Source organism: Dendrobates tinctorius, unplaced genomic scaffold, assembly GCF_039654945.1.
Source record: "Dendrobates tinctorius isolate UK_male_01 unplaced genomic scaffold, ASM3965494v1 ptg000103l, whole genome shotgun sequence".
Taxonomy (NCBI): Eukaryota; Metazoa; Chordata; class Amphibia; order Anura; family Dendrobatidae; genus Dendrobates; species Dendrobates tinctorius.
In genome coordinates this window covers 9,292,425-9,317,519 of record NW_027361771.1, presented here as the reverse complement: position 1 = coordinate 9,317,519, position 25,095 = coordinate 9,292,425, and the positions used below count along the sequence as shown (strand labels likewise).

The following is a 25,095-nucleotide window of genomic DNA, read 5'->3' as shown; positions in this document are numbered from 1 at the left end:
AGAGATAGATATAGAGATAGATAGATATGGGATAGATAAAGATAGATAGATAGATAGATAGATAGACAGATAGATAGATATGAGATAGATGGTGATGATGATTTGTACATTTTAGTGCCAATCTTTTACATTCTCGGGGTAACACCCAAAAGAAGCTTAAAATGGTGCCTAAATGTGGCTCCTTGGTCCAGTATTCGACTTATGGCTGGATCATATGCACTTGCTAACAATGGTGGGGATCAGTCTGCGCCATAAGTGACTCACGCGTCAGCATGGGGTGGTGAGTCACATAGGGACCCCACATCCCGACCACCTCTGCAAGAAGGGAACGCAGCCGCCGTCACCTAGCAACAGCCCAAGTCGGCATTCGGGCCCGGACCCTCCCACGTGACGCCAGCGGCGGGTGAGCAGCACTCCGGGCAGCAGGCACTGAGCGGTGAGCAGGCAGGTCCGGTGCACATGACCATGGCACACACTGTCACTCTCAATGGCCCCTCTCCCCGGGGATTCAGGCTGGTGGGAGGCAAGGACTTCAGCACTCCGCGCTCACCATCTCCCAGGTAAGTGCGCAGCTGTAGGAGCTGAAAACTTACAAGTAGAAGCTGTGGATGCCCAGCTGGCAGGGATCATTGTGCCGTCATGCCGTGCTCATCATCCTCCCTGGCATGGGCTCTGGGTCAGTTGAGGGTGGTGCCGGCCCTGATTTACGGCCACATAGCAGCTTACTGTGATGGGGGATCGGGGCCCCTGGGGGAGTGGAGAGTGGAGACCATGAAATGATATTCACTGCTTCCCACGCCCATGTGGGCGTGGGAAGCAGTGAATATTCATTTCTCTTTAGCAGCGAGGACAGGGGCTCCTGCCTCCTGACACCCGCTGCTGCTCCTCTGGCACAGGGCCCCCACATCACTGGCTGGGGGGGCCCTGGAACAGTGGGGGGCCCTAGGCAACTGCTGGCCCTTTAAGCTAGCAGATGCCAGGGCCCACCAGATGCCAGGGCCCACCGGAGAATCCTCCGGTGGGCCAGTCCGACGCTGAACACAGACCCCTTTTTCCTGCATGCTAGCTCCTCCTCTTGGGATTGTCCCAACATTAACTCTGTCTGCCCCAGCAGTCTGTTGCTGGGCAGACTTAACCTTTCACCTACATTCTATACAAGAGTAAAAAGGAAGACAAAGGCATGTTGTGGCCATTGGTTAGTACTGAATCCCACAGGGAAATTAAAACTTATCAAAAGAAAACATATCATGTACAAAACATTATTCACATCCTACATATTATATACCACACTAGCATTGATGTCTTCAGGGGGGAACACAGCACCTTGTCCACCTCCTCACAGGCACAGCCCCTGACTTACTGTTTATGTTCAATATGTCCAAATGCGGGGACAATGATGCCAGTGCTGACAAGAAGTAACAACCTCATGTAAGCTCTAGGAGCACGTGTGACGACACCACTGGAATGGTGCAGGCACAGAAGGTAAGTATAAGTGTTTTTATTGTAACATGGCCAAACATGAGGAATGAGAAGGGTTGCTCTAGTAGTAGACATCCCTTTTAAATGTTTGAAAATGTGTTAAACCACAAATTTCAGGAAATTGTTTCCGAACTTGATCCTCCATGGATCAATCCACTCATCTCTACTCAGGAGTTTAGGCAAAATACTGTATGTATGCAGAGGTGAGGTTGTACACTATCTTATATGTCCCTGTCAGTACTTTCTGAGCAGATAAGGCAATCTGAATATTCAAATATGGCAATCTGAATAAATTCCTTGATAAACAACCATGTCTAGTAAGCTAGCACCGATGACTTATAATATTATTGCCCTGACAAATTACATACTGTTTTTTTTTCAATAAACTATGACACATTATTCTGGTAGGTTGAGCGTTACATTGTCTCAATGCTCTTACTGTAAAGAATCTTTATTTACGTTGATGTAGAATCCTTCTTTCTTGTAGATGTAATGCTTTTTTCTCATAGTTGCATTTTTGACAGATATATTTTATTAGATGTTTCTCTGAATGGGCCTTTCATATGTTTATACATAGTTATTAGGTCATCACCTAGTTTTCATTATCTTTCTGGGTACTGTAGTAAACCTGGTTTAGTGACTATTTTGGCTGCTTGCGCAAGTTTTTCTTATGCATCGATGTCTAAACTTGTACACAAATATTAATGCACGCTCTGAAAAATGATTTAGAAGTATGTTTTTGACTTATAAGTATGTCCTCCCATGATCGTATTTGCATTGACAGCAGCTACTTGTCGTCTAATATCTCTAAGTCCTTTTCAGTGTCAGTTTTAATCAGTATTTTCCCATTTAGCATGTAATGGTGTCATGACCTTACATTTATCGATGTTAAACCTCATTTGCCACTTCTGTGCCCAATCTTTCAACTTTGACATAATACTGTCCTCTCTTCAGTTAATTACTTCACACAGTTTATTCATCTCTAAAATAGATATTTTTTTTACTGTTAAATACTTCTACAACGTTAATACAAAATACAGTATATTGATAAAGCGCTTAGTGCTGATCCATTGGATACCCTTCATGAAACGGTGACCCAATCTGAGTGTGTCCCATTAATGAGAACCCTCCGGTTCTAGCCATGAAATCCAATTATTAACCCATTCATTTGTATTTTTCTTTAGTTGCAGGATTCTTATTTCATATACCAACTTTTTATATGGAATAGTACTGGAGAAATCAAGATATAAAACAATTAGATAATTATACATCTAAACTGCTCACCCTGGCCAAATCGATGGCAAGAACTTGGATTTGTGGTCTATAGGACACGGATAAATTGAACAGTCCTAAAGGCTAGTGTTTTACTTAAAGGCTTACATATAGCACCCAATAGGGAACGATATTGACCATCATATTTCTATATTGTGTACGTAAAGCCATGTAGACATCAGTCCGGATAACGCTAAAAGATGCAAACATTCGTTGTGCAGTAGGACAAATGAATACTGAAGGACAAATAAATATACCTATTAATTATGGGGTCTACTCCATGGTCATCACAGAAAAAGAGCAGCCATACTTACAAATACCTGGTCCCAATAATAACGTATTACAGGAAGCAGCAGACCCCATAATAAGGTGGAGGCAGGACAGGTGCAAAATACAAGCACGCACACTTATTATTCGTGGTGGGTGGGTGCTTAGTATTACAAATGCACACCGAAAAGTCGTGTATAGTGTGCCAGTCACACAGATACGTGTAGCACACTTGCAGCCTATTGGTTACGCCCATGCTATTAGATTAGGTAGGCCATCTAGCATTATATAAGTGCACCCCACATTCACCCGAATCCCCCCACCAACACTATAGGACTTGGCTGCACTCTGAAAAAGTTGAGAAAATTGGGAATTATCTGGTATTTTGACCAAAATACACAAGCTCACTGCCTCTGCCATTTATCCTGGGGTCTCCTGCTTCCTGCAGTACATCACTACTGTGACCAGGTATTGGTTAGTAAGACTACTTTTTATGTGTGATGTTTTTTAGATTTGATGTCCTCTTTAGTGAATTGCTTTTAATTTTAGTGTTGGGGTTCGCGAGACAATGAGGATGGTTGATGAAACCTGCGATGTAGCGAATTTTAGCAAAAATATCCACCAATACCTCATGTATATTTTCTTCATTACAGGGTTCAGTCTGGCTCTGCAGCTTTGGTGGGAGGAATTGGTGTATCTGTCCTCTGTGGGTACACTTATATAGTGCTGGCCAGACCGCCTGATCTAGTATTAAGGGAATGACCAATAGGCTTTAAGCAGGTTGGCTGCACCACACGTATCCATGTGACTAATACAAGCCTTATCCATATGCTTTTAGAATATTAGGCAACAACTCCTCCATAATTGGCAGGTGTGTGGGGGGTTGTTTTATCACAGGGGTCTGCTGCATCCTGTATTGCATTAATTTTGTAAACACGTATTGTTAAATATGTCTATACCATGGGGGTTTAAAGAAAAGCCCACTTAAGGTAGATGTACCTCGTCATAAATTTAAATTGCTAAGGAAGAAAGAAAGTGCAATAGGATCTTATCCAGTTAAATTATTTTTAAAAGATTAACCCCCTTCCCAACATGCACTGTAGATATACTGCTCTGCACAGTGCTCTGCTAGCACCGGTCAAAGGCATTTAACCCCTCTGATGCCACTGTCAATATTCACAGCGACATCGAGAAGCATTGCGCAGGGAGGGGGCTCCCTCTGTGATCCCATCAGAACAATACAATGCAATCACATTGTGCTGATGGTCTCCATGGGGATCCCCGGCTGCAAGATGGCCGCAGAGTGCTTCAGTGTCCTTCAGTGAAGGTGGCTTGTCAGTGCCTGCTCAAAGCAGGTGCTGACATGCCTCCTTCCCTGCCTGTCAGACGCTGATCTGATGCTCTAATGTGCAGAAGCATTGCTCAATATCATATCAGTGCTCTATCACTATACAGTGATGTCCCAACCTGGGACTATGTAAAAAAGTAAATAATGTTTTTTAAAAATCCCAAAAAAAAAGAAACAAATATTATTCCAATAAATACATTTATTTATGTAAAAAACAAAAAAACAATAAAAGTACTCATATTTGTTATTGCTGCATCCGTAATGAGCCGCTCTATAAAATTATCCCACTAGTTAACCCCTTCAGTGAACACCGTAAAAAAACAAGGTAAAAAAAATGCTTTATCATCATGCCGCTGAACAAAAAGTGCAATAAAATGCACTCAAAAAGACAAATGTGAATAAAAATGGTACCGCTGAAAATGTCATCTTGTCCCGCAAAAAACAGAGCTGCATGGTGGCTTATCAGCAGAAAAATAAAAAAAAGTTATAGTACTCAGAATAAAGCAATGCAAAAAGAATTATTTTTCTATAAAATAGTTTTTCTTGTGTAAAAGTGCCAAAATATAAAAGAACACTATAAATGGAGTATCTCTGTAATCGTACTGACCCTAATAAATGTGATCCTAAATGGTATGTAAAATGTTCTAATAAAAGCTTCAACTCAATACACATAAAAAAGCAAGTGCCCACTCTGGTCTGTCATCTGTTAACGGAAATATAGGGGGCTTCCACGTTATTGGTAGCACAAAGGCTCTGGAAAAGAAAAATAGCTCCTTGCCCCTAAAAAGAAATTCAGCAAATTCTGTGCTCCAAAATCCAAATGCCCCCCTCCCTTCTGAGCCCCAGTGTGTCTAAACCACATATAGTGAGCACATGTTTGTTATTTCTGTACAGATGAGAGCCCACCTAACTTACGGGTGCAATCTTCTAGAAGCATGAGCTGGCGATAATGTACTGGTCACTACAATGGCAGGTTGCAATTTTCACTCAGCAGCATGCAATGTGCTAGATCGTATCAGGGGAGAGAGAAATTAAGTGGGAAATCAGACTTTTTTTGCGGCCGCCATTATTCTGTGAATAACAGTGATCGAAACACTGGAGTTGGTAAAAACCAACCCAAACCATGTTTTCCGAGGGTCTCAGCTACCCCTGGAGAATTTCCAAAGCTGGGGGGTGCTATAACCTTTTTTCTCAGTGCAGTTAAAAAGCGGCGCTAAGGAATAAGTACCCTTAACTGATGCCATTAAAAGGCATATCGGCGGTCGTTAAGGGGTTAAGTTAAAGGAAAAAAAGTGGAAAATCTGTGCTGCTGGTTGATGAAAGCAAATCCAAGTCCACACTGGGATATTACACGGTTTTTATGCGTTTCAAAGTACCATACTTCTTCCTCAGGACAAAACCATATGGAACTGTGGTTTTTGTCCCGAGGAAGAAGTACGGTACTTCAAAACGCATAGACATAATAAAAAACGCTTGATATCCCAGTGTGGACTTGGATTTGCTTTCATCGACGAGCTCGGCGATTCTTAAAAAATTTGGCACGTCTTCGGCTGTCCATACACTACAAACTGAAATCAACTATGAGCTGGTGTAGATTTTAGCTATAACAATTTATGGAATAAATTTTAATAAACCTGATAGCAGGCCATGCTCTCTTCTGCTAAACCCTGAGTACATTTTAGAAAAGTTGCAAGAGATGTATAAAATTTAAGTTTTGTGAAAAAAAAATATTCAGCAAAATTTGTACATTTTTTTAGCCAGAGAAGTGACACAAATATTTAGTAAATTTTCCCTTAGGCACTACAGAATCAGTATACAGCCAATGTTTCTATAGGGCACATCTAATACCCCAAATATGAATATTATGTCTGTACTGTTATTTATGGCTGAAGCAGGGTAGCACTCTAAACCATCTGTATTTCCTGCTCAGATTTTGAGCAAGAACTACCGATGGTTTAGGGTGCTACCCTGCTACAGTAAATTGAGAACTTTGCCCAGAGAGCTGAAACATGAGACTCGCTGTCGAAAATGCTGCCACATAGAGTAGAAAATTTGGGTGAAGTGTGTAGACCTGGCCACCAAGGAGGTAGAAAGGTAGCCTAAGACCTGCCTTTGGAGGAGAACCATGCCACACTATACTAGCATCCAGTGTATATGCTGCCTGTCATGGTCCAGTCCGGAGTTTATTTTCTGCTGTCTTCACTCTGGACTGGTCATGCGGGGGTTAATCTCCTCAGCCTCGTTCTGGAGCTTGCTGGGCTATTTCAGTCTGTGACAGCCTGCTGACCAGTGTTAGTGATAGCTCAAGCTTTCAGTTTAGAGCCTCTGACCATTGTACCTTGGTGATCCTCCTGCCTTTGACTTGTATCCACGTTTATGACCTCGACTGATCTCTGACCCGGTCTCTTGGTATTCATCTCTGCTGCTACGCTCCCTCTCTGGCATTTGATTCCCCGGCTTGTACCCCGACCACGTATTTCGCCTCACGTTTTTGGACCCCGTGCTCATGTTTTGGCTTTTTGACCCTCGACTTGGTATTTTGACTATGTGTATTGCTGCTGCTTCTGTTACGTCTGCTCCTGATAGTTTCTGACTCAGTTCGTCTGACCATTCTCTCTCGTTACCTGTGACACCTGTGCGGTTGCTCAGTGTTGCTACCTGTAGTGTGTAACCTCTCTTCCTTGACCAGCTCCCCCTGGTGGAGGTTTCACTACACTGTCATTATGAAATGTTTATGTCTAACCACCCTACCAACTGCAGATATAACTGCTAAGCATTTTGCACTAAATGTGAGTTTGATTTCAACTACTGCTCCCCCGTTCTTCTGCACTTCGACCTTATGTGAGGGGTGTACCAGGACTGTGTAATATCCCACTCCTTTCCTTAGTGTTATAACAATGCTGCTATATACATATTGTATATAGTTGTTGTTTCTTGTACCTGTTGTTAGGGAAAATATAGTATCCATTTCTGGCCACTAGATGGTGCAGTATAATGAATGTAAGAAAGTATAGTGCAGCAAATAGTTAAACATAGGAGGGGTTAGCTGCAGCTAAGAGAGGGAGAACTTCCTCAAAGGAGTCAGTGGGGCCACGGTGCCCAAACCGCCTGCACGGGCTTAAGTGCCCAGAATGATAGCAGTGACCATGCAATCTTTGTCAAGAGAGAAGCCCAGCCATCTGCAGCAGCAGGCCAGAACAGCAGTCGGCCACAGCAGTCTTGGAACAGAAGCTTAAGACAAAAACTTTGGCAGTACGGGGATGCAGGTGGCTCCATAATGTGGCAAGTTATCGCATGGACTGATGCACTCAGATCCGGGGCAAAACGGCTAAGGGAACTCCCAGATGCAATGACTTTGGACCAGGAGGATGCTGTGTCACCGCAGGAAATAGTACAGAAGGGCAGGTCGCTCACCATGTGGCAGCTGACTTCGGAGTTTGATACTTTCATGTTTGGGGTGAAACAGACTAGGGAGTGTCTAACCGTAACAGAGCTGAACAGGGAGTATACAAATGCGAACAAACGGAGGGCACCACTGAACCGCAATAGAAAAAGAGGCGGGGTTCTCCAAAGGCAAGTCAAATAAGACAGTAGCATGAAACAAGAAAAGCGACTAGCCCATCTCAAGGGAACACTACGAATATAAATATTTGTATTAAACATAAATTGATAATTTTATTTGTCAAAAAAGGCACAAACATTGAACAACACAAAATCCAGCATGGAGCATGAAGGTGCATACAAAAAATAAAGTGCCTGGTGCAGCTTGTGGGATTGGAATGGTGGGGGCAGCAAAGCCCCACGCACAGATACACCGGTGTCCTCAGCCATGACTACGGCCCTGGCCCTCCCTAACACTTACACCAGCCTTGGGGAAAATACAGTCTATTATCAACTTGCATCTCTATTTTCACTATTGACAGCAGTGTGAAATTGTGGTAATCACCCCCCACCAGTGACAACAGCTGTCCTTTACCCGGTCCTCTAAAATCTGCGTAGCATACACATCCTATAACCTCTGAAATAACCAAGCTTCTAAATTATGACACTGATCTAACCAAGTGGGCAAATACCACCCATCAATAATTCAAGTGGGGATCACAATGTTCAAAAGTCCCCTGGAGCTCTCTTTTACCAAATAAATGGCATGAAGAGGGATCAAGTGACATGGTGCCTCTTTGCTCTCAAAGAGGCCACACTCTTTAGCACTTAGAGAGCTAGTTCATTCTGATAATTTACTGCTAGTAATTTGTCAGAAGGCAGCACTAAGACAAATGAATGCCACTGTATCGTTGAGAGTGCACTAGCCATCAGTATTTTGGGGGACTTATTTGTAGCTAGACCTACTAGTCTAGTGATATGAGGGCATTTTTGTAAATGAACTGATTTAAATAAATGTTACTTGTTGACAGATCCTTTTTTAACCCATACTCACACATATACTGTATATCAAACAATCACAATTTGAAGTCGTTTCTAGGGGAACTAAAAAAAAAGGGAGAATCCATAAAGAAAATACAATGAAAATGTGTTTACAGATCACCAAACAAATGTAAATATTAGACAAAGATAACACAAGTAAACACAAAATGCACTATTTAAATGAAGGTCTTTATTATTAAGGGAAAAAGAAATCCAAACGTACAGGGCCCTGTGTGAAAGAGTGATTACCAGCTAGACTTGGTTGGGCCACCCTTATCACAAACGCTTGATTGCAGTTGTTACTGCTAAGTGGCAATAAGTCTTTTACAACACTTTGGAGGAATTTTGGCCCACTTATCTTTGCAGAATTGTTGTAATTCGAGCATGAACCGCATTTTTAAGGCTATGCCACAGCATCTCAATCGGATTAAGGTCAGAACTTTGACTTGGACACTCCAAAGCCTTAATTTTGTTTTTCTTAAGCCATTCAGAGGTAGACTTACTGGTGTGTTTTGAATCATTCTCCTGCTCCATAACCCAAGTGCGCTTCAGCTTAAGGTCATGAACAGATGGTTGGACATTCTCCTTCAGGATTTTTTGGCATACAGCAAAATTCATGGTTCCATTTACCACAGCAAGTCTCACAGGTCCTGAAGCAGTAAAACAGCCTTAGATCATTACACTACCACCACCATATTTTACTGTTGGCATGATGTTGTTTTTCTGAAATGCTGTGTTACTTCTGCACCAGATGTATTGGGACATACAAAAAAGTTCTACTTTATTCGGTCGTCCATGACAGCACCACCTGAGAGAGGGGATCCGCCCTTCTTAGGAACAGGAAAACCTACAGATACAAAAGGGCGGCACCTCTCCCACGCATCAGTTGGTTTCCTGTTCCTAACAAGGACAGAACTCCCTACAGATCGTCCGTCATGGATAACCGAATCCCAGGCCAGCGGACCGACTCAGGTAGCGGGGGGTTCTCCTACCTCGGTCTCGCTGGGGGCCCTGGATGCGCCACGGTGGGTCCGGGTAGGATTTCCACGGCAGTGGTAAGAGCAGGCGGAGACAGGGTCCGGCGGTCGCCTTCTCCACAGGGCCGGTGAGGTAAGCGGGTCCCCCTGTGTCTCCTTCCCCCGGGGGTGCGGTCCGTTCGGGCGGGCGCCGCCGGCGGTGTCCCACAAAGGGAGCGGCGGTTCCGAGCCGGCGGCGCAGTGCTAGCCCCTTGCCGCGCGTCCCTGCGGCCTCTATCGCGCGGGGAAGTGACGCGGCGAAGGGGGCGGGGCCTAGCGCCGAAACCGGAAGTCGGATGCCGGCGGCTTCCGGTTGTGGTGAACGCGCGCCGATGCGCGCCCGCCGCCTGAGGGGGCCGGGCACCTGAAGGGGAGGGGGAGGATCGCGGGGAGCGGTCCAATGGGGGGCCCGAACACCGGACAGAGTTCCTGCTTATCCGGAGGGGGAGCCTTCTTAAGACAGAAGGCATCGCTGCTGAGGTGCTTCTGGAGGCCCAGCGATGGACACAACAGAAGCCCCCATGGACCCACAAGAGGTGCAGCCCGTGGCAAAGCGCCCCAGTGACCAACCTAAGAGGAAGGAGGGACGATCGAGTGGACGCAGCAGTTCCTCTAGGTCAAAGGATCCTCCCGCAGCCCCCCATGATCCGGTACCTGTCCTCATCTGCAAGGGTAAGAGATCTGCGAGAATGTACCCTGATGCAGTGTCCCCTTATGTGTTTGATTCTCAGGGGAAGAAGGCCACAGGGAAGCAGAAGCACAAGGAATGTGCCATCTGTAGTTGCCCCTTACCAGATGGCCACCCCAAGAGATTGTGTCAGTCTTGCGTGAGACAGACGGTAGCGGAAGAAGCTCCAAGCTTCGCTACAGACCTGAGGCAATTAATCAGGACTGAAATAAAAGCCCTATCAAAAGAAGGTTCTTCTAAAAGAAGAGTCTTCAGTCGGCCCTAGGAAGGAAGATATCTCCTCAGAGTCCTCGGCCTCCTCTTCTTCTTCCGAAGAGGATTCCAGCCGGTTCTGCTTTCCCTTGGACCAAATGGATAAATTAATTAAAACCATAAGGTCAACCATGGTGGTAGAAGAAAAAAAGACAGAACTGTCTGCTCAGGACATTATGTTCGGGGGTCTAGACCCCAGAAAACAAAGGACTTTTCCACTAAACGAAAAAGTCCAGAGCCTGATAGACAGGGAGTGGAAAAAAACGGAAAAAAGGGGTTCTATGCCGCCTGCTTTCAAGCGTAGATACCCCTTTGAGGACCCAATAGTAAGTCGATGGGATAAGGCCCCCAAGCTGGATGCAGCGGTAGCTAAGGCCTCAAAAAAGTAATCTATACCCTTCGACGATATGGCCTCCCTTAAAGACCCCCTAGATAAAAAGGCAGATTCCTTTTTAAAGTGCACATGGGAGATGTCAGCAGGCGCCCTAAGGCCAGCAATAGCAGCCACGTGCGCAGCCAGATCCATGATGGTCTGGCTGGATCAATTGGACTCTCAGCTAAAGGATGGAACCTCGCGAGCCTCCATCCGTAAGTCTCTTCCAATTATCCAGAATGCTGCTGCCTTTCTGGCAGATGCCTCGGCGGACTCAGTAAGAATGGCGGCTAGGTCTGCAAGTTTGTCTAATTCGGCCCGAAGAGCCCTCTGGTTAAAATGCTGGCCGGGAGATATCCAAGCCAGGTCCCGTCTCTGTTCTATCCCCTGTGAGGGTGAATACTTGTTCGGCCCCGTCCTAGACGAACTGTTAGAGAAGGCCGGGGATGAGAAAAAGAAATTTCCGAGTCTGCCGAATACATCCTGGAGACGTCCCTTTTCTAGGAAAGGGTATTCCCGCAGGAGACAGGCCAGAGATCAGAACAGATGGGACAACAAAAAAACCAGAGGTACGGGCTTCATGTATGGAGGAGGGGGGCGCCAAGAAGGTCCATCACGGGATAATAAGAAGCTGCCCCAATGACTAGTGGCTCCGGTAGGAGGAAGATTATCTGCCTTCTACCCGGCCTGGGCCAGAATCTCGAATAGCAGCTGGATACTGGGGGTGATAGCTACAGGACTGCACCTAGAGTTCTCCTGCGTTCCCCAAGATCGGTTCAAGGTAACTCCACTCAAATCTTCCCCGCTAGAACAAGCTGCCCTGGAGACCGAGGTCCTCGAGCTACTGGACAAAAAAGTCCTGACGAGAGTTCCAGAGGAAGAGAGGGGGAAAGGCTTCTATTCCCCCCTGTTCTTGGTCCGTAAACGGACAACTCATTTAGGGCTATATTTAACCTCAAAGCCCTCAATAAATTCCTGGTTGTACGTCCATTTAAAATGGAAACAATCAACACCGCAATAAAAATGCTGTTTCAAAACTGCTTCATGGTGGTCCTAGATCTGAAAGACGCTTACTATCATATACCCATAGGTCTAGCACACCAATCTTTCCTTAGATTGGCGGTTCAGTTGGATGGGTCAATCCAGCACTTCCAGTACGCGGCCCTACCCTTCGGGGTGGCAGTTGCGCCCCGAGTATTCACCAAAGTGATGGCAGAAGTGATGGCCCATCTGCGCGAGCTAAACATTCTAGTCGTCCCCTATTTAGATGACCTCCTTATAATAGGCAGTTCAGCCGAGCAGTGTTTAGAACAATTACAGAAAACAACGGCGGCTCTAGAGCGGTTGGGATGGCTACTTAATATCAAAAAATCCCGTTTGCAGCCACTAAAACTTCAACAATTTCTAGGCCTAACCCTAGATTCAAAAAAGCAGGAATGCCGTCTGCCCCCAGAGAAGCTGCTGCACCTGCATGGCCGGGTCCTGAACGCCTCCAACAACCCCTCCATGTCCCTCAGGAAAGCCATGTCCCTGTTGGGTTCCCTCTCATCCTGCATTCCCGCAGTCCAGTGGGCCCAAGTTCATACGAGAACTCTACAGGGCGAAGTTTTATGGTATCAGAGAATCCTGGGGGGTAACTTAGAAGGTCGACTGACCTTATCCAGAAACACAATAGAGTCCCTGGAGTGGTGGCTAGAAAGAAATAACTTGTCTAGAGGGGTCCCTTGGGAGTATAACATTACCCGCGTGGTCACCACGGATGCAAGTCCTTCCGGTTGGGGGGCGCATATGGAGGAAATTCTGGTCCAGGGCCTATGGGAACGAGATCAGATACAAATGTCTTCTAATTTGAAAGAATTAACAGCTGTAGTACTCGCAGCTAAAGAGCTCCTTATGTATCTACAGGGCCATCACGTACGAGTTCTATCGGACAATCGAGTGGCCGTGGCCTATATCAACCACCAAGGCGGAACTCGATCCAGAACTCTGATGAATGTGGCAGGACAGTTGTTCCAGCTAGCAGAGCGTCATTTTTTATCTCTCACGGCTCTTCACATAAGAGGGAAAGAGAACATTGCGGCAGATTTCCTAAGCCGCAATCTGTTAAAACAAGGAGAGTGGGCCTTAAACACCTCCATTTTCGTTCAGATTGTACAGAGATGGGGTCAGCCAGAGGTGGATCTATTCGCCACCAAGGAGAACTCGAAAACGACACAGTTTTGCTCCCTAAATCCCAGGGAGACTCCTCTGGCAGTAGATGCGCTTCTGATAAAATGGGACTTCAGGCTAGCCTACGCCTTTCCTCCCCTATCTCTACTTCCTCTAGTGTTGAGGAAGATCAGGAAAGACAGGGCAAGGGTCATAGTCATCGCCCCGTTCTGGCCCAGAAGAGCATGGTTTTCGAACCTCAGGATCATGTCGGTAGACGATCCTTGGGTTCTCCCGGACATCCCGGACCTTCTGTCCCAGGGCCCGGTCTTCCACCCTCAGGTGGCTGGCCTACATCTCACGGCGTGGAATTTGAGCGGTCACTGCTAGAAAGTAAAGGCTTCTCTCCAGACCTAATTGACACTCTACTAAAAAGTAGGAAAGTAGTGACAACTAAGATTTACGTCAGAATTTGGAAAAGGTTCCTCGAAAGCTCAAATGTAAATACTGGTGATTCCGTCCCCATAGGCCAGATCTTGGAATTTTTACAAAAAGGGCTGGACTTGGGTCTCTCCACCAGTACCCTTAAAGTACAGGTATCCGCCTTAGGGGCCCTCTTTAGCTGCAACATCGCGGCTAATTATTGGGTCAAAAGATTTATCAAAGCAGCGAGTAGATCCAGACCAATAGTAAAGAATAGACTCACGCCATGGGATTTGAACCTAGTCCTCACAGCTATGACAGAAGCGCCATTTGAACCCATCTCGTCGGCCTCTATTAGGAGCCTGTCCCTCAAAATAGCTTTCCTAATAGCCATAACGTCAGCCCGTAGGGTAAGCGACATTCAGGCATTGTCTAGGCGCCCACCTTTTCTTCAGGTAAAGGAGGATAGGGTAATACTTAGACCCGACCCAGCGTATTTACCAAAAGTAGCCTCCAGCTTTCATAGGTCGCAGGAAATAGTCCTTCCATCCTTCCTCCCTAAACCAACTAATGAGAAAGAGGAGGAGCTACACACTTTAGATGTTAGGAGATGCCTCTTGGAGTATCTAGCAGCTACCGATCCCTGGAAGAAAGACAATGCTCTCTTTGTCTCCTACCAAGGCCCTAGGAAAGGTCTTAGGGTGTCCAAAAGTACACTAGCCAGGTGGATTAGAGAAGCAATCTCGTTAGCTTATGCCTCAAAAGGTAGAGTAGCTCCGGAGAAATTGAAGGCGCATTCCACCAGAGCCGTGGCAACCTCGTGGGCCGAGAGGTCGGAAGTCTCCATCGACCAGATTTGTAAGGCGGCCACTTGGTCCTCTCCGAGCACTTTTTATAGTCATTATAGACTAGACTTGGGTGCCTCTGCAGACCTCTCCTTCGGTATCAGGGTTCTGCAGGCTGTAGTCCCCCCCTAAAGTATTGATTACTCTCTGTAATTCTCTCAGGTGGTGCTGTTATGGACGACCGAATAAAGTCTTAGTTACTCACCGGTTAACGGTATTTTTCGGAGTCCATGACAGCACCCATAGATTCCCTTCCCTTAGTTAATTTGGGTGTGCACGTCTTCCATTTGTACATATCCACGGGTGATAAAGATTTAAGTATTGATATTGTTGTACATATAATCATGCATTAACCTTGGAGGTCCTCTTTTTATACTCTGTAATCCAACTGATGCGTGGGAGAGGTGCCGCCCTTTTGTATCTGTAGGTTTTCCTGTTCCTAAGAAGGGCGGATCCCCTCTCTCAGGTGGTGCTGTCATGGACTCCGAAAAATACAGTTAACCGGTGAGTAACTAAGACTTTTGTCTCTTCAGTCTACAGACTATTCTCCCACAAGTCTTGGGGATCAACAAGATGTTTTCTGGCAAAACTGAACAAGCCTTTATGTTTTTATTGCTCAGTAGTCATTTTCATCTTGGAACTCTGTCATACAAGCCATTTTTGCTCAGTCTCTTTCTTATGGTGAAGTCACGAACACTGACCTTAACTGGAGCAAATGAGGCCTGCAGTTCTTTGGATGTTGTTGTGGGGGGGTTTTGTGACCTCTTGCGTGAGTCATTGCTGTGCTCTTGAGGTAATTTTGGTCTGCTAGCCACTCCTGGGATACTGTTCCATGTTTCTGACTTATGTGGATAATGGCTTTCACTGTGGTTCACTGGTCCTAAAGCTTGAGAAATGGCTTTATAACCTTTTCCAGACTGATAGATCTCAATTACTTTTTTTTCAATTGTTCCAGAACTTCTTTGGATCGTGGTATGATGTCTAGTTTTTGAGGATTTTTTGGTCTTCTTCACTTTGTCAGACAGGTCCTATTTAAGTGATTTCTTGATGGAGAACAGGTGTGGCAGTAATCAGGCCTGCGTGTGACTAGGGAATTTGAACTCAACTCTCCCAAAAATGTGATGAACCACAGTTAATTTATGGTCTAAGGGGGGGAGCAATTACATAGGGCCCTGTAGGTTTGGATTTATTTTTCACTTATAAATAAAGACCTTCATTTAAAAACTGCATTTTGTGTTATCTTTGTCTAATATTTACTTTTTTGGTTATCTGAAACATTAAAGTGTGACAAATATGCAAAAGAATAGGACATCAGGAAGGGGAAACACTTTTTCACACAACTGTATATATAAAAAATAAATAAATAGAATTTTAAATCACCCCCATTTTCCCGTCCTAGAATAAATAAACAAAAAACTAAGCATAATTGGTATTGCCTCATCCATTAAAGTCCTAAATTATGAAACTGTTAGAAAATGTTTAGCTTCGTAAAACATTTTAAAACATATACTGAAAACACGAAGCAAAATACCAGAATTGATGTTTATTACTTAGTAAAGCACCTTCCAACATAATGCAACAAAAAAATTAAAATTATTTATATACCCCAAAATTGTATAAATAGAAACTATAGCTAGCCACACAAAAAAATAAGCCTTTGATGGAAAAGTCTAAGGAAATGGTATCTCAAAGATGACATAAGCCAATTTATTTTTTTACTTAGTTCTGAATTTTTTTCACCAGTGAATTATAAATAAATAACTACAGAAGTTTTTTATCGCCCTAATCATACTCACCTGAAGAATCATGTTGCTTGGTCACTTTTACCTCACCATAAACACTGTGAAAACCAAACCCCCCAAAAAACGATAGTGGAATTGAATTTTTGTTATACTATTTCACCCCGCTGGAATTTTTTTCCCCATTTTTCAGTACAGTAACAGGTGTTACTCACAATTACAACTTTTCCCGCAAAAAAGAATTTCTTTTATTGCTATATTGATGAAAAAATAAAAGTTATGGCCTTTGGAAGAATGGTGAAAAAAACAAAAGCATGAAAAATGGTTATGTCCTGAAGGGGTCAACAACACTGAAGTGACTTTCCCCTGTCTGACAGCTATAATACTTATGGAATTGTCCCCGCACTTAGCTTTTGGCCCGTAGCTCTTATTTTCACAACTTCTTATTCTGTATACTTAAATTATTGCTTGATGTCTGGTTATTTTAGCCATTTAGGAAGCTCATTTGCAAAACTCAATTTGAGGAAATAAGCAGCTTAGAGGGAGAGAAGCAAACACCTTATTATAGCAGACAGCTATGAAATGCCTACACCTCCGGGTAGAATTTTCGTAAAAAGTGAATGCGAGACTAAAGCGTAATCTGGGTCGTGTGAAGAAAGCGGGAAAGACTCTTCGGCTCCCTAATTGTATTTGCCTTTTCGTGAGCTCCTCTCACTTTCTCTCCCCACCTCATTCTCTCTGCATGCCTCTCCTGCACAAGATCTGTGCATTGTCTCCACAAAGCAGATGGGAATGAAAAGCAAACAGCAAGATGCGATCGCTGTCTCTATAGAAACACAGCCCCAGGAGTGTGCTCAGCTTTATTTGTCCCAGCAGACGTCAGAGCATCGAAGCCAATGTCACATGTGAGAATGGATTCCTATACAGGGGAACTCCCCTCCTCTCAGAAGCTTTTCTTGCCCCAAGCCCTCAACCTTTCATTCAGCAAAACTCTGTCATTGCATCTCATCCTGACTCCACATGATATGGCAGAATGCTTTGTCTGCACAACCTAAAGAGCTGACAGCAGGAAATTTTCAGGTTTAGACAAAATATCTGTAGTGCTGAGGTTGGCAGGATCCCCCCTTATAGTACGCAGCTGTCTATCTATACTGAATACACTGTATCTGGGACACAGCGGCGGTGACGCTCCATCACAGGATGGGCGCAAGGACCGATTGTAAATTATTTATTGACTTCCAAGAGACAATATTATTGTATATGTGCTTCTTAGAATAATTGACACTCGAGCACACGTAACCCTATCAGTGCTTAGCCCTCATGTTAGAAAACGTTTTAAATTTTAAATAGTAACTCGAGAAATTAATTTAAACTCCTTGAATATTTCTGCATTTATCATAAAACATGGCACACCCTTACCAACAGTGTTACAACATATATTTTAACTTACATAAAGATCTGACATGGTGATTTATTTAAGGAGTAACTTCTTTTTTTCATAGCACATATTAAAATGTAAAACTTTGTAATATATCATATTTGAGAAATCTTCTTTCTCTTCCTAGACTGATCATTCAATCTCATGATTCTCAAATTACAGGTAAAATTTGCATTCAATGAGCACAGACTTTTCTCTAACTGAGATAGGAGATGACAGTTGGTGCTTATAAAGTTCTATAGAGAACTGTAAAGTTGGTTTTACACATAGCGATATCATTAGCAATATCGCTAAAGCATCACCGATTTGGTGACGCAGCAGCGATATTGCTAGCGATATCGCTATGTGTGATACTTACCTCTGACCAACTCCCCCACTGTCTGACGCTGATCGCGCTGCTCCATTTCTTGTCGGGCGCTTCCTGCTGGGCTTCCTGCTGGCGCCGACGAGCAACGCATGGACGCGGACGGGAGGACGTCAGGATCACTGCATGTGAAAGGTAAGTAACAACCGCTGTATCGCTGCTGCATCGCTGTGAGATCTTCCTGTGTGGAAGCTCACTAGCGACCATTTAGAGATGCACCAGCGATCCTGACCGGGTCGTATCGTGGTCGGGATCTCTGGTGCATCGCTAAATGTAAAGGGGCCTTAACTGTCATTTCAGGAGAATTTGCATCATAATGTCTGTCGGCCTCTAGTTTTTCCCCTTTCTATAGAATTTTAAAAGTACCATCTGCCATCTCCTATCTCAGTAATGGGAAAATTTGTTTTCACTGAAAAGGGCAACACGGTGGCTCAGTGGGTTAGCATAGTAGAGCTGGAGTCCTGTTTTCAAATCCAACCAAGGACAACATCTGCAAGGAGTTTGTATGTTCTCCCCATGTTTGCACGGATTTCCTCTAGGTACTATAGTTTCCTCTCACACTTCAAAAATATAATGATAGGGAATCTAGATTGTGAGCCCCGATTCAGGTTTGGACTTTGACTTGGCCATTCTAACACCTGGATGGGTTTATTTGTGAACCATTAAAACATCGCATAGCACTCGGACCACTATTAATCTATGGGGCAGCTCCCATCACTGTTTTTCTTTTTTTGGCCGTGTTATACGTGCGAGTGAAATCGCGGCATGCTGCGATTTGCTGTGTATATCAGCCGAGAATCGCCAATGCAAGTCTTTGGGTGTGAGAAAAAAATTGCACACCACATGGACCATCACTGTGACTTGCAAGAAATACGCACCGGTGTCCTTTGAAAAGCTGGCATTTTATGTGCGGTGTACAGTAAAATCACACTGACAGGTTAGAAAAGAATAGATATATATACATATATCTCAGAATTTCTCATGGTGTTCAGCTATGAATACACTGAGCATGAACTGCCGTGACCTCATCACTGGCATTTTCCCATGGTCCTGAGGTCACAGCAGTTCAGCTCAGCTGCGAGAACAGCTTCAGTGAATAGCGGTGATGTCACTGATGCTGCGCTCCCTCACAGCCTGACCCACGCTGAAGTCTGGAGCATGGGAAAATTAACTGGGATTTGCCCACGCTCCAGAGTTCCGTGCGGGTAAGGCTGTGAGGGAGCACAGACTCAGTGACGTCAGCGCTAGTCACTGAGGCTGCGTTGGCAGCATCTCCTCATTTACTAGTGGTTTTTCAGCCGAGATGGTCACATCTTAGCACCGTCCAGGTTGAAAAATGTATATCCCCAGATATGGATTACGGTGTGGGACACAACGACGGACAGGTATGGTATATTGTTGCTTTTTTATTTTTTTTAATTAAATGAGAACAAGGGCTTCACATGGATTAGGTGTGGTTGTAAGTATGGTTTAATTAAGAATAGTAAAGGAGCCCTTGTCTTTATTTCAATTAAAGGATTTTGTACTGTGTGTCTGTGTTTTTTTTACAATTTGACTATGGGCCTCTCCATTACTAACCTCGGGGCTTGATGTCACCTGAAAGGTGACATCAACCTCCCAACTATTACCCCATATGCCACTGCTACAGGGCAGTGGGAAGAGCAAGGCTATGTGCCAGAATTGGCGCATCTTAGAGATGCGCTTTTTCTGGGGCATCTGAAAGCTGATGTTTTTAGTCGGGGGAGCCAGGATACATGGCCCCTTTCTAGGCTATTAACATCAACCCTCAGCTGTCTGCATAGCCATTGCTGGCTATTAATTAAAGAGGGACCCCACGACATTTTTTTCCATAAAAGAATCTTTTTTTCATTAAATATACAGTATGTCCAGAATTTTGTACACACTATACTAATTGTATTTGTCACTGAAATCTATATATCTACCTATGCTATATGCATTTACTGTATGTAATCCATCTCTCCTATCCTGTCGGCTCCTGCATTGATTTTACAGATGCCGACAAATGAATTACCGGCTATTTTTCTATCTATCTCTCTATGAAATATAAAGACATATATACATACACTAGCTGAAGAGCCCGGCTTTGCCCGGGCATAGTAACCAACTAACGTTAGTTATAACAGATTATAATCATTATATCTATATATATATATATAAAGCTGAGTGCAGAGCCCCGCCCACTCCGCATAGCCACATTCAACACAGTATAATATCCCACATCATCCCGTCAGCCAGAGCTACTGGACTGCTACCCCTAATATCCCTCATCATCCCGTCAAAGCCACCAGACTACTACCCCTAATTTCCCACATCATCCCGTAAAAGCCACTGGACTACTACTCCTAATTTCCCACATCATCCCGTAAAAGCCACCAGACTACTACCCCTAATATCCCACATCATCCCATCAGCCAGAGCCACTGGACAACTACCAATAATATCCTTCATCATCCAATCAGAGTCACCGGACTACTACCCCTAATTTCCCACATCATCCCATAAAAGCTACCGGACTACTACCCCTAATATCCCACATCATCCCGTGAGCCAGAGCCACTGGACAACTACCACTAATAACCCACATCATCCAGTCAGAGTCACTGGACTACTAACCCTAATATCACACATCATTCCGTCAGAGCCACTGGTCTACTACCCCTAATATCCCACATCATCCCGTCAGCCAGAGCCACCAGACTACTACCACTAATATCCCTCATCATCCCATCAGAGCCACCGGACTACTACCCCTAATTTCCCACATCATCCCGTAAAAGCCACCGGACTACTACCCCTAATATCCCACATCATCCCGTCAGCCAGAGCCATTGGACCACTACCACTAATATCCCACATCATCCTGTCAGCCAGCGCCACTGGACAACTACCACTAATATCCCACATCATCCCGTCAGAGTCACCGTACTACTACCCCTAATATCGCACATCATTCTGTCAGAGCCACTGGTCTACTACCCCTAATATCCCACATGATCCCGTCAGCCAGAGCCACCGGACTACTACCACTAATATCCCTCATCATCCCATCAGAGCCACCGGACGACTAACCCTAATATCGCACATCATTCCGTTAGAGCCACCAGACTACTACCCCTAATATCCAACATCATCCCGTCAGCCTGGGGTCAGAACCAGAACGCTGAGTGGAACGGTCCTAACTTCCATACCGGGGATCCCATTAAGAGAGGCCTGGCGTCAGAACCAGAGCACTGAGTGGATTTGCCCTGACTTCCATACCAATGATCCCTTTTATAGAAGCCTGGGGTGAGAATCAGAGAGCTGAGGGATTTACCCTAACATCCATACTGAAGATCCCTGTAAGAGGGGCCTGGGGTCAGAATCAGAGTGCAGAGTTGAATTGCCCTTCCTTCCATACTGGGGATCCCTTTAAGAGGGGCCTGGGGTCAGAACCAGAGTACTGAGTGGATTTGCCCTGACTTCCATAACGGGGATCCCTTTAAGAGGGGCCTGGGGTCAGAATCAGAGTGCAGAGTTGAATTGCCCTTCCTTCCATACTAGGGTGTTGTGAGTTCATTTTCCCCTTCGTCACTGGGGTCTGGTGAACTCCCTATTCTGGTAAAGGAGGGTAATGAGCCTGATTATCAGGCACCTGAGCCTAATGAGGATGACTGGCTGAGTGGATTCACGGACTGGATATAAGGCTGCCGACGCCCTTCTGCCCTGCGGGTGATTTCTCTGTGGACTTCTAGGACACCAGTCTGATTCCTGCTCCTCTAAAGCTAAGTTTTCTGTTTTGCCTGTTAGCTTTTTTGTTTTGCTTTTTGTTTTCCTTGCTTTTCAGTATTCTGCCATTCCATGCTGGGGTGAGCTGAATCTCCTTTTGTCTGTAGCTCTGTCTTCAGTATATTCCTGAGTACTGACATAGCTTTTTTGAAGCCTAGCGTCTTCAGGGCCTTTTTCACTGTCAGTCTGTTGGCTCTTATTTTCATAGGGTTTTTCATGGATTGCAGACAGCAGCCTTCCTGTCCTTTTCTATCTAGTTAGCTCGGGCCCCATCTTTGCTCAGTCTATCTTTCTGTCTGTGTTAGTATTTTCATCTTGCTTCACCGTCATTATATGTTGGGGGCTGCCTATTGCTTTGGGGTCTGCTCTGGGGCAGTTTAGATTTCCCCTTTCTTTCTTTAGGCCTATTTAATTCTCTGGCTGTGATCGAGGGGTCTAGTGCATCGTAGGAACCCCCCACGGCTACTGCTAGTTGTGTTGATAGGTTCAGGGGTCTGCAATCCGATAGCTGCCAACTTCTCTAGTTTTCTGGACTTAGCTAACATTTCTGTTTTTGCCTCCTACGGTGACTCAATCTTAACACTGGGGATCCCTTTAAGAGAGGCCTGGTGTCAGAACCAGAGCGCTGAGTGGATTTGCCCTGACTTCCGTACCAATGATCCCTTTAATAGAAGCCTGGGGTGAGAATCAGAGAGCTGAGGGAATTACCCTAACTTCCATACCGGAGATCCCATTAAGAGAGGCCTGGTGTCAGAACCAGAGCACTGAGTGGATTTGCCCTGACTTCCATACCAATGATCCCTTTTATAGAAGCCTGGGGTGAGAATCAGAGAGCTGAGGGAGTTACCCTAACATCCATACTGAAGATCCCTGTAAGAGAGGCCTGGGGTCAGTACCAAAGTGCTGAGTGGATTTGCCCTCACTTCCATACCAGGGATCCCTATAAGAGGGGCCTGGGGTCAGAACCAGAGCACTGAGTGGAATTGCCCTAACTTCCATACCAATGATCCCTTTAAGAGAGACTGGGGTCAGAACCAGAGCGCTGAGTGGAATTGCCCTAACTTTCATACCGGGGATCCCTTTAAGAGAGCCTGGGATCAGAACCAGAGCGCTGAGTGGATTTGCCCTGACTTGCATACCAATGATCCCTTTAACAGAATCCTGGGGTCAGAATCAGAGTTCTAGAGGGATTTGCCCAAACTTCCATACAGGAGATCCCTTTAAGAGAGCCTGGGGTCAGTACCAGAACATTTTAAGGCAATTGCCAGGACTTCCATACCGGGGATCCCTTTAAGAGAGCCTTGGGTCAGAACCAGAACACTGAGTGGAATTGCCCTAACTTCCATACAGGGGATCCCATTAAGAGAGGCCTGGGGTCAGAACCAAAGCACTGGATGGATTTGTCCTGACTTCCATACCAAAGATCCCTTTAATAGAAGCCTGGGGTGAGAATCAGAGCGCTGAGGGATTTACTCTAACTTCCATAGCGGAGATCCCTTTAATAGAGGCCTGGGGTGGGCGTAGTTTGGATTTGCCCTCACTTCCATACCAGGGATCCCTTTAAGAGGGGCCTGGGGTCAGAATCAGAGCGCAGAGTGGATTTGCCATCACTTCCATACCAGGGATCCCTTTAAGAGGGGCCTGGGGTCAGAATCAGAGTGCAGAGTTGAATTGCCCTTCCTTCCATACTGGGGATCCCTTTAAGAGAGGCCTGGTGTCAGAACCAGAGCGCTGAGTGGATTTGCCATGACTTCCATACCAATGACCCCTTTAATATAAGCCTGGGGTGAGAATCAGAGCGCTGAGGGATTTACCCTGACTTCCATACCGGAGATCCCATTAAGAGAGGCCTGGCGTCAGAACCAGAGCGCTGAGTGGAACGGTCCTAACTTCCATACCGGAGATCCCATTAAGAGAGGCCTGGCGTCAGAACCAGAGCACTGAGTGGATTTGCCCTGACTTCCATACCAATGATCCCTTTTATAGAAGCCTGGGGTGAGAATCAGAGAGCTGAGGGATTTACCCTAACATCCATACTGAAGATCCCTGTAAGAGAGGCCTGGGGTCAGTACCAAAGTGCTGAGTGGATTTGCCCTCACTTCCATACCAGGGATCCCTTTAAGAGGGGCCTGGGATCAGAACCAGAGCACTGAGTGGAATTGCCCTAACTTCCATACCAATGATCCCTTTAGAGAGACAGGGGTCAGAACCAGAACGCTGAGTGGAATTGCCCTAACTTTCATACCGGGGTTCCCTTTAAGAGAGCCTGAGATCAGAACTAGAGCGCTGAGTGGATTTGCCCTGTCTTGCATACCAATGATCCCTTTAACAGAATCCTGGGGTCAGAATCAGAGTTCTAGAGGGATTTGCCCAAACTTCCATACAGGAGATCCCTTTAAGAGAGCCTGGGGTGAGTAACAGAACATTTTAAGGCAATTGCCTGGACTTCCATACCGGGGATCCCTTTAAGAGAGCCTTGGGTCAGAACCAGAACACTGAGTGGAATTGCCCTAACTTCCATACAGGGGATCCCATTAAGAGAGGCCTGGGGTCAGAACCAAAGCACTGGATGGATTTGTCCTGACTTCCATACCAAAGATCCCTTTAATAGAAGCCTGGGGTCAGAATAAGAGCGCTGAGGGATTTACCCTAACTTCCATACCGGAGATCCCTTTAAGAGAGGCCTGGGGTCAGTACCAAAGCGCAGAGTGGATTTGCCCTCACTTCCATGCCGGGGATCACTTTAAGAGAGGCCTGGTGTCAGAACCAGAGCGCTGAGTGGATTTGCCCTGACTTCCATACCAGTGATCCCTTTAATAGAAGCCTGGGGTGAGAATCAGAGTGCTGAGGGATTTACCCTAACTTCCATACCGGAGATCCCTTTAAGAGAGGCCTGGGGTGAGCGTAGTTTGGATTTGCCCTCACTTCCATACCGGGGATCCCTTTAAGAGGGGCCTGGGGTCAGAATCAAAGCGCAGAGTGGATTTGCCATCACTTCCATACCAGGGATCCCTTTAAGAGGGGCCTGGGGTCAGAATCAGAGTGCAGAGTTGAATTGCCCTTCCTTCCATACTGGGGATCCCTTTAAGAGAGGCCTGGGGTCAGAACCAGAGTGCTGGGTGGATTTTCCCTGACTTCCATACCAATGATCCCTTTAATAGAATCCTGGGGTCAGAAACAGAGTGCTGAGGGATTTGCCCTAACTTCCATACAGGAGATCCCTTTAAGAGAGCCT

At 45.4% G+C, this 25,095-nt stretch overlaps 1 long non-coding RNA gene across 1 annotated transcript in view; it reads left to right on the top strand.

The window, feature by feature from the left end:
* The first annotated feature begins 317 nt into the window (after positions 1 to 317).
* Positions 318 to 25,095, top strand: part of LOC141099934 (uncharacterized) — a 68,193-nt gene continuing 43,415 nt past the window's right edge. The window contains exon 1 of the long non-coding RNA XR_012234563.1: positions 318 to 560. This is a non-coding gene — a long non-coding RNA (uncharacterized lncRNA). The remainder of the gene's footprint in view (positions 561 to 25,095) is intronic.